Genomic DNA, 9,697 nt, shown 5'->3' with positions numbered 1-9,697 from the left:
GGGTAAATGTGATATCTTTTATTAGACCGACTAAATAGTTGGAAAAACTGTTCTTTGCAAGCTTTTGGGCACAAACACCCTTCTTCAAGGCATAGGGAGAGCCTGCTGGAATGTGTCCATTCTCCTGGGGGGGATGGAAGTCAATATGCCAAATGCAGGTCTGTGAAAATGCAAATGTGTGGCAGGGAAGATCAGAGGGGATGGGAGACAATAGGTCTGAGACAGGTAGATGGGGAGGGGGAAAGCAGGAAATGTTGACCTAGAGATAGACTGTAGCTGGTAAAATGTAGAGCTCACCTGGGGATATCAGATGTCAGGCAGGCTATAATGTGCCGCAAATCACAGTTCTTAAAGCATTTATCCTCAGAATAAGGCTGTGCATCAATAAATGCAGCCTTATTTGGGGGTTGTCACCCTTTTTTTTTAAATCACATCCCTAAGAAAAATGGTCACAAGACAGGACAAGATCTCTGTGTAAACATGGGCCAGGATACCAGTCTCCAGTGTCTTTCTCCAGGAACTATAGTTTGTGTATGCATTTACAGAACCAAACCATTTTTAATAATGCCGCCAGTGGCAGCCTTTTGATCCAATCCCATGTTTGTAGGGTGAGGTGAAACTTGTTCATACTACTAGAGTACGGTTTTACTTTGTAACAAATGTACAGAAACTATTCTGAAACTATACGAAAACAAACCAAGCTTTTTAGTTATGCTGCAAGCTAAAAATGTCAGGATCAAGTCCAAAGGAAGAGAACAGAATTCACCTCAGTTTACCTAGGAGTAAAACTGAAGTGCCAAGTCTTCACTGTGTTCTTACCTTGCGATAGCTAATGCATATACATTACCCCAAATTAAAAAGAATAATTTTTTAGCAGAGAAGAAAAACCCTCCCAAACTGCTATAACTCCCAGATTGGGCCAGCTAGAGCCAGGATAACAGGAAAGCCACACTTTTGCATTTGTTCTCCATATGTCTCCAAAAGCTGGTTCTGGAGACAAAAATTTTCAGGAAATGTCAGGAACTTGTTCTCAACCAGTGCAAAAATCAATCACATTTCTTGGTACAAATATAGATTGATCCACTCCATTGTTATGCTTATTAGTTCAAACTCATGGCCTTGTTACACCTTACACCAGGGGTTTTCAACCTTTTTTAAGGAGTGTGCCCCTTCTGGTGGCAGCAGCCGGACATGGAGTGGAGGGTGGGTGGGGGGTGGCAGCAGCCGAATGCGGAGTGGGGCAGGACTTGCATGCAGCAGCTGTGTGGGGTGGTGGATATGGCAGTGGTGGCCGCTGCATGCGAGCTTCCCCCCACAGTGTCCACCCCCTCTGCCCCCTGTGTCCAGCCCTCTCTCTCCCTGCAGAGGGGAGCCACTACCCTGGCCCTCCTGCACCGGCCCTGCTCCTGGGAGGCAGCAGCGCAGGGTGGTAGATGGCAGCGCTCCATTCCCACCTGCCCGTGCATATCCCCTACCAGCTTTCCAGGTAACCCCTGCCTTACACTGTATGCTGCTCAAATGTTGATCAGTGTTAGCACTAGCTCGAGTTTGGAGTAGTCACACTTCAGACCAGTAGGGGCCTAGAGACCTGAAAGGTAAGAATCCACCTCTGCCCCCCATTCTGGGCTTCCCCTTTGCCCCCCCAGGCCTCTCCCAGTTACCCCCGATCCCTCACACTAGGACAATCAACATTTGCGGGGCTCAAAGTACAACATGTAACAAGGCCCTAATATAAACTGGGTAACACAGATCAGCAATAATTCTGCCCTTGAATGGTATAACTTTGAGCTGCTTAAGGATTGCTTAAAACTAGTTTCACATGTTAATCAGTGGAGAATCCAAGTGCTAAGAGCACCAAGAGCCACCAAAAATTACCATGTAACACCCTCAGCAGAGGAACAAAGACTCTCTGGTTTTGGTTAGTCATATCAAGCACTATTAAAAGCCAGGTGCTCCTTACCAATATTACAGTGTATCTAACTCTCAGATTTTTTTTCATGAGTTTCACTGTATTTTTGGCTTTTTATTCAAGTTCCTAAAAATGAGAATTTTCAGTGGAACCATAGCTTTCAAAAAAAATTTAAGTGGAACCCTTTGGTGGGAAAATAAAGCTTGCAAAAAATATGAGCTCAATGTGCCCTGAACGTGTATAATTTGGCAGAAAAGTAAAAAAGAACCTAACATTATTTCACACAAGCATGTCCTGGTTCTTAAAACAATCACGTGATTTCAGGGGGCATAACTCATATCATTAGAAATTTTAGGGTTAGAAATACTGTCTACCTCACTCCTCAAATTGTCTGATTTATTTCATTGAGCAGCTCAAGAAAGTAGTAGGGTCATTTTCATTTTACATAAGAGTCTCATAATCTGGCCCATATTACTAAAAACCATAAGCATTCCCACTGAAGTCAAAGAAAGTAGTACTGTGGAATGTAGGGATCTGTTCTGACTTAAAGAAAGAAAACTTATTTTTCTGGTATCTTGAGAATCAGAGTTTAAATTGCCTGTCTTGGATTTTTTGCAGGGCAGATGAGTGGATTTAAAATCCCCAATTTGGGATTCCCAAGGGACATTCAGTTCATCTTTGAGCTAATCCAGTCAATTCTTGTAAATGTGGCAATTTAGAATGAAATAGCACTGCTTTGTAGGATATTATTACAGCCAGGTTACAAGCTTTCAAATACATTCTGTTTGGTAACTCAACTCTGCTCTGAAATCCAGGATTCTGCCAACTTTCTCTTGTGAGAATAAGTAATTTGCATACATTTTTTCAGATCCATTAAAACAAAAATAAGCCATTATTCTGAACTGAAAAATCAAAACATGGGACAGAATACTGTGGTCATGGAGGATGAGAGATGCAGGGAATACAAAAGTGTTTTGTAATTATTGACACTGTTAGCATTGTTGAGACTTACTGGAAGTTACTGTTTCAGTACAGATAAATTCTAACCACAGTAAATTATGAGCAAAGTCACATTTTTTAAATACCAAGTACCTGATTCTTTCAGACCCTACCCAATAGTGCAGGGGTGCTCAGAAATTTTGGGGACCAGATCATAGTAATACTACAGAGAACAGCCTTTCAACTGCATTTTACATAAATAACAGCCAGAACTTATTGTTTAACTCTATGCAAAATTAACTCTCAGTCCAGTTCCTGTTGGCTGGAGGGCCTGTTTAAGCACACTTACAATTATCCTTCATGTTACACCACAGACGCACAGATTGGGGTCTTCTTTGACTGAATGCTGAGATTAGGAAAGACTGAGAAACCTTCTGACCTCTAAAATAAATTCCTCTAGAATAGGACTGTGAGTTGAGATAGCAGCAACTGACTGAAGCAGCAGCTGTAAGGAGGCAGTACTATATCTCAGTACTCTAAGATTGGGGGTTTAATTATGTGTTTTTCTTCTCTCCAGCTTTTTCAGTACCCCTGCCCTTCTCCCTTACAGAGCTCGAGTACTTGAATTTCTCAACAAATACATTTTCAAATTACTATGTTTTTTTCCATAATCAGATTTGATGCACGGTATTTGGCCTCAAACTGAAGAATTATCTTTTCAGGACTCGCACGTGTTTTTTAGGTGCAAGGTACCATAAGGCTCTTTCTCCAGTATGGCCATGAATACGTAAAAAGCTCACCTACACTTTTTGATAAAGATTTACAATACAATCCCAGCTGGATACAGTAGCTGTCTATTTCATCTCCTAAACAGCTGTGCAGTGTTACAATGTACTGTTCAATGACAGTAGAACTGGGTCTAAAGTGAATAGCAAAACTCCATTGAATCCGGTGTAGATTCCTAAGAAAGGTGCTGAAGATGCAGCAGCAAAGTGATAAGGAAAGATACGTGTGTGTAATATGTGTATGTGTTTATGTGTGTAATATAATATGACCATGTATAGACCCATACACATGAATCCAAATATTTTTTATAAAGTATGCGTGTGTAGATACATGTTATGGTAGTGTAAAAGTGATGTTGTAGCCGTGATGGTCCAGGAATGATGTGAAAGGCAAGGATTTCTCAGGGTGATATCTTTTATTGGACCAATTACATAGTTGGGGTAGAGTTAGACACGCTTTCAAATGCAAGATATTCTTCATCAGGTGACCTGATACATACACACATACATGCATACACACACATAGTCTTTATAAAAATGATTTGAGATGCTTCAGATGCTAAAAGACCTTTATAAATATAAAATGTTATGAATGAGTTCCTATACCATGTTAATGGATATGGTAAAATAATAAAGTTCAGTTAAATTTCTTCTGTTTAAATTGTGAATATTCTGTACATATGCTACAATTCAAAATGCATACTGTGTATATAACTCATACTGCCAATGTTGTAAGATGATATAGATCATATTTTTGCCTTATGAAAATGTAGTGAGATATGAAATAAGCTTCATGTAGGATGTGCTTTAGTCCCTACTTTTTCATATCTCAGTGGAATTTTATTATAACCTGTTCCACGATATATTTCTTGTGTGCCAGAAGTTAAGCTGTGAGGTATATACAAGATCAGATGCCATATCATTGAGATACTACTAAGTTCTGTCTCATAAGCAGGGCTATTAAGTCTGCCCATCACATTCCATTATAAGACCCTGATTTCCACTGAATGCAATGTTTGGGCAAATTTCGTTGAAATGCCATGTTATAAATGTTTGAAAAATTGCAGTTTATATGTGCTCTTTAGAGACTTGCTGAGTTTCACACCTACGGAAGAGCCTATTTGTATCACTATGTTCTAACTCAGGGCTAGAACTGGAATTCAAAGGTGCTTCAAACTAAGCTGGGTTCACCACAGGGTTTGGAGAACAAAACTGATGGCAAAACTTTTTTCTGGGATCTGAGGAACTGCTTCCCTTCATGTCCCCACCCTCACCAGTCCCTGTCAAGAGGAACCTTCATCTTATTTTAATGCAGAAGGAACAAGAGCCAGCCATGGAGGTAGTGGATGAAAAAAGTGGACTGAGGCAAGGAGATAGAGTTGGAATCTGTCAATGAGTAAGAGAGACTAGTTGAGACCAGGAGCTGAGTGAGGAAGATGCAGGAGACTAGGAACCATTGAGTTAAGCAGGTGAGGGGATTCAGGTTGACTGAGAAGCCAGTGGTAGAAACTGGGACAGACTAAATAAGAAGTCAGGATTAGTGAATCAAAATCACTGGGGGATCTAGTGAGGAAATGGAAGACCAAGCCATTGAGAGATAGGGCATGTGTGAGACAAACTGGGACTGGCTGAGCAAGGAGATTGTGGAAAGAAGTTAAGATAGGACTCAGAAATTGGATGAGAAGGCAGGGAGAGAGATGAAACTAGGAACCAGTGAGATTACTGAATGTAACTGAAGGACTAGAGAGAAAAGAAAGCAAATCAGACCTGTAAGGTGTCACAACCAAATTAATCAGTGCCCATGTCATTAACAAGTGATGCACACAGCAGTCAATTAAGGGTTAAAGAAATCTCTGTCCAGAAGTTCCTAAGAAAAAAAAAATCCAAGCAAGAAACTTAAATTTATGCCCACATCACAACCAAGAAACGAAACTTAGGCGTGATTTATGATTGGTCAGAGTAAAAGGGGATAGCCCTGTCATAAATCCCTGCAATTGGTCAAGAAGCAAGCTCAGACCCCTCTCACGTATCAGACAGAAAACCTGACCCACTACCTTGTAACCTGATAGCAACCTGAGAGCACAAAGAACTGCTGCTTGCCAGATAATTAAAGATTCTACATAGCAGTCCATCATTGGACACCTCCGTTAGTTACCTCTGTCTATAAATAGTTTAACAACTTCCGCCTAAATCGAAGACCTCTGAACACAAGCATCAGAGTAAATTGGTGACTTGATGAATCATCAATCTCTTCCCGTCAACGCGGCTCCTGGACATACCCCCAACCCTCCTGCAGGCCCGTGCAGTCGTTTACAGTATCTCGTTCGTCATATTCACGGTCGATTATAATCTAAGACACGCTCGAATGTAAACAATGCAAGTCTTCTGCCTGCATCGTACTTCACTATCTGGGCGACGTAAGTAAACAATCTCCTGTAACCAACACGCGTCTATGCCTGGTTAATTTCACCCCATCCATCACTACCCGCCTGTTGAGGCGAAAGGTTTACGGCCCGGCTCCGGGAGTCAGCAAGCAGCTGACCGGCTGCTGCTCTGATCCCCGACATAAGGTGGAATAGATATTGTTGGACAAGCTGACTAGGATTCAGGGTTGGAGGGAGATGGGGACTAGAACTGGAGCAGAGGATGCAGTATGGCAGACCAGGAAGCCAGGGACACTGTAATTAGGATGAAAAGCTTTAGGGATGTGGATTAGGGCAAAGAGATAGCACAGGGACAGTTTGGAGGAGATTCAGCAGAAGTAGTTAATTTGGAGGAACAGGCAGTTGAGTTTGTGCCTGTTAAAGAACACCCTCCTCCACTGCCTGAGATCTCCTGAGTCTCATCATTCCTTCCTCTGCTGTCAGCAAGTATCTGTGAAACTCACTGGCAAAGCATCCCATTCTCTTTAATTCATAAAGAAGATAACAACCAACTACTGCTATAATTTATTCAATGATTTCAAGTATGTGATGAATCTAAAAGTTTAAAACCTGCAAATGACATGCATAGTGTCAATATGTTAACATAACCAATTATTTTTATTTGCTTTTTAAAATATAAAATGCTAACTGTCCCCATGGAGCTCAGCCCGGTGGTGAGAGGTGGGCACAGCCGGGGCTATGCTCTGCCCCCCACTACTGGGCTGAGCTCCAAGCAGCTCTGCAGCCACATGGAGCTCAGCCCGGTGGCGGGAGGCAGAGTGCAGCACCAGCTCTGCCCGCCTCCTGCCTCTGGGCTGCACGCCAAGCAGCTCCGCAGCCCCGGGAGGGCAGAACCAGGGCTGCATTCCACCTCCCGCCCCCGGGCTGAGCTCCATGCAGCTCGAAACGTGTCGAAACAGCTTCGAAATGAAACACTTGGTGAAATTTCGCACAGACCCAGTCTATAGCCCCCAGGTAACACAGTGGTGAGACCCCTAGGAACACGTATGACAAAATATTAATGATGTACTCAGATAAGAGTTATAGCACAAGCCACATACTGAAAGAAAAAATAAAATACTGCATATCTTTTCATAACATGAGTGCTGTCCATCTTGTTCACAGACTGTGGGAGGATTCCGTCTAAGAAATCTCATTTGATCTTGTAATATAAACATATTGTAACATACATATACAGAAAAGCCAATTCAAGGTGGTATAGGCAACCTTCATTCTTATATTTTCTAACTTTTTTGTGCTTGTCTTTACAGTCTTGATAATGGTCTTCTAATTTTTTTGGTATAATTGTGTATTTCACTTGCCTTGGGAATAGTACTGTTAGTCAATCCTTTGGTAACAGAAAATATTTTGGATAACTAAAGAATCTGCTTGTACTACTATACAAACAAATAGTATTGTATTAAACTCACTAAGTGGCAGGTGTACACCTATAAACAACATCTGGGTGGTTTTCTTTCTCTGGCGTCCTGAACACCGATTAAACAAGAATGACAGGATAGATGACTCAGAGAAACAGAAAAGAAAAGAAAGGACAGTGTGTGCATCTAAAAGTTGATTCTCCTAATATAATTATCTTGGAGAGTGCAGGGATTTTTTTCACTATAAAACAGCTTTGATGGTAGGACATCAGTCAACAATAACAAAAATTCAACAGTCTGATTTCCAGACAAAAATCTTATTAGAGAGAACTTTAAAATTAATTAGCATTTAAGGGAAGAGAACAATTACTACAGAATTGTAACAAAAAACAAAAATGTAAGCATATAGATTAGCGATAATCATGGGACAAAATATTTTTATGGGCCAAATTGTTAGGGAATAAAAGAAAAAGAATGCAAGCTTCTTTCTGTGTGTTCATAATGGATGAAATCCTGACCCCATTATAATCAATGACAGAAAACCATTGTCTTCAGTGGAGTTAGGATTTCATCTATAAACCTTGTGGTGTGTGACATATGAAAATAAATACTTGATTGTCACAAGAGAATAAGAATTGAGCTCCAAAAAAAATCAGGTAAATAAAGTTTGCAGTGCTAACTGTTTTAGGACACAACAAGTAGACAAGGCAACCAGTTTAAAAAGAAAGACGAAATACAGACCCCCGCACCAAGGGGAAGAACTAGATTTGGAACTCCTGAGGCAGCTCTTGGAAACCATAAAGGCTAGGGAAGTGGTAGTCGTGGGGGACCTAAACTACCCTGACATCTGCTGGGAGATGTAGACAGCAAATTTCCACCATTCACGCAGGTTCCTATCCTGTGTACAGGACCTCCACCTGATGCAGGAGGTACATGGTCCCACTAGGGGGAATGCCTTACTGGACCTGGTATTGGCAACAGGGGATGATATGGTAGGGGACCTACAGATCAGTGGTCACCTGGGGACAGTGACCACCAAATAATAGAATTCATCATAAGGCATAGAGTGGGTAAGTTAACTAGTAGGGTGGAAGTGCTAAACTTTAGGAAGGCTGACTTCAGCAAACTCAGGCGTTTAGTCAATGACGCACTGCAGAGTAAGAGATTTGGAGTGATGAGAGCCCAGGAAGGGTGGCTGGGCCTTAAGGAAACGATCCTTCGGGCACAGAGGGAGATGACTCTAATGCGGGGGAAAGGGGGCAAAGGGGCCAAGAGGCTTCCGTAGCTGACCAGAGAAATCCAGAGCAACCTAAGGGCAAAAAGGGGGCATATAAGCAGTGGAAACAGGGAGAGATTACTAAAGAGGAGTATGCCTCCTCAGCTCGCAGTTGTAGGGAGGCAGTTAGAAAGACCAAAGCTACCATGGAGCTGAGGATGGCATCCCAAGTTAAGGATAACAAAAAATTGTTTTTCAGATATATAGGGAGTAAAAGAAAGGCCCAGGGTAGAATAGGACCGCTACTGAATGGACAAAAGCAATTGGTGAGAGACAGGGGGGACAAGGCTGAACTCCTCAATGAGTTCTTTGCCTCAGTGTTCCTAAGCGAGGGGCAAGACAAGTCTCACAATGGGATTGTAGAGAGACAACAGCAGGGCACCAGACTACCAAGTATTGACCCTGAGATGTTGCAGAATCACTTGGAAGAACTGGATGCGTTTAGGTCAGCAGACCTGGAAGAGCTCCATGCTAGGGTACTGAAGGCACTAGCTGATGTCATTGCACAGCCACTGGCAAAAATATTTGAACACTCACGGACACGGGCCAGGTCCTGGAGGACTGGAAAAGGGCCAATGTGGTCCCTATTTTCAAGAAGGGGAGGAAGGAGGATCCAGGCAACTATAGGCCAGTCGGTCTCACCTCCATCCTTGGTAAAGTCTTTGAAAAGATTATTAAGGCTCATATATGCAAAAGCCCAGCAAGAAAAATTATGCTGGGGGGAAACCAGCACGGGTTCATAGCAGGTAGATCATGCCTGACTAATCTAGTCTCTTTTTATGACCAGGTTACAAAACACCTGGATGCAGGAGTAGGGGTTGACATCGTCTACTTAGACTTCAGGAAGGCCTTTGATACGGTATCCCACCCCATACTGGTGAACAAGTTAAGAGGCTGTGACTTGGATGATGACACAGTCCGGTGGGTGGCAAATTGGCTAGAGGGTCATACCCAGAGAGTGGTGGTAGATGGGTTGGTATCGACCT

The 9,697-nt window shown here is 42.3% G+C and overlaps 1 long non-coding RNA gene across 3 annotated transcripts in view; it reads left to right on the top strand.

Annotated features, from left to right (window-relative positions):
• The first annotated feature begins 1,226 nt into the window (after positions 1-1,226).
• The window catches only part of LOC109285985 (uncharacterized), a 125,200-nt gene continuing 116,729 nt past the window's right edge, over positions 1,227-9,697 (top strand). Inside the window, exon 1 of one of the 3 annotated variants that reach the window (XR_009460719.1) lies at positions 1,227-6,050. This is a non-coding gene — a long non-coding RNA (uncharacterized LOC109285985). The remainder of the gene's footprint in view (positions 6,051-9,697) is intronic. The other 2 variants (XR_009460717.1, XR_009460718.1) reach the window with 2 other exon arrangements.

This window comes from Alligator mississippiensis, chromosome 3, assembly GCF_030867095.1.
Source record: "Alligator mississippiensis isolate rAllMis1 chromosome 3, rAllMis1, whole genome shotgun sequence".
NCBI classification, from domain to species: domain Eukaryota; kingdom Metazoa; phylum Chordata; order Crocodylia; family Alligatoridae; genus Alligator; species Alligator mississippiensis.
Note: the sequence above shows the minus strand (reverse complement) of the source record. Positions and strands in the feature narration are given on the sequence as shown.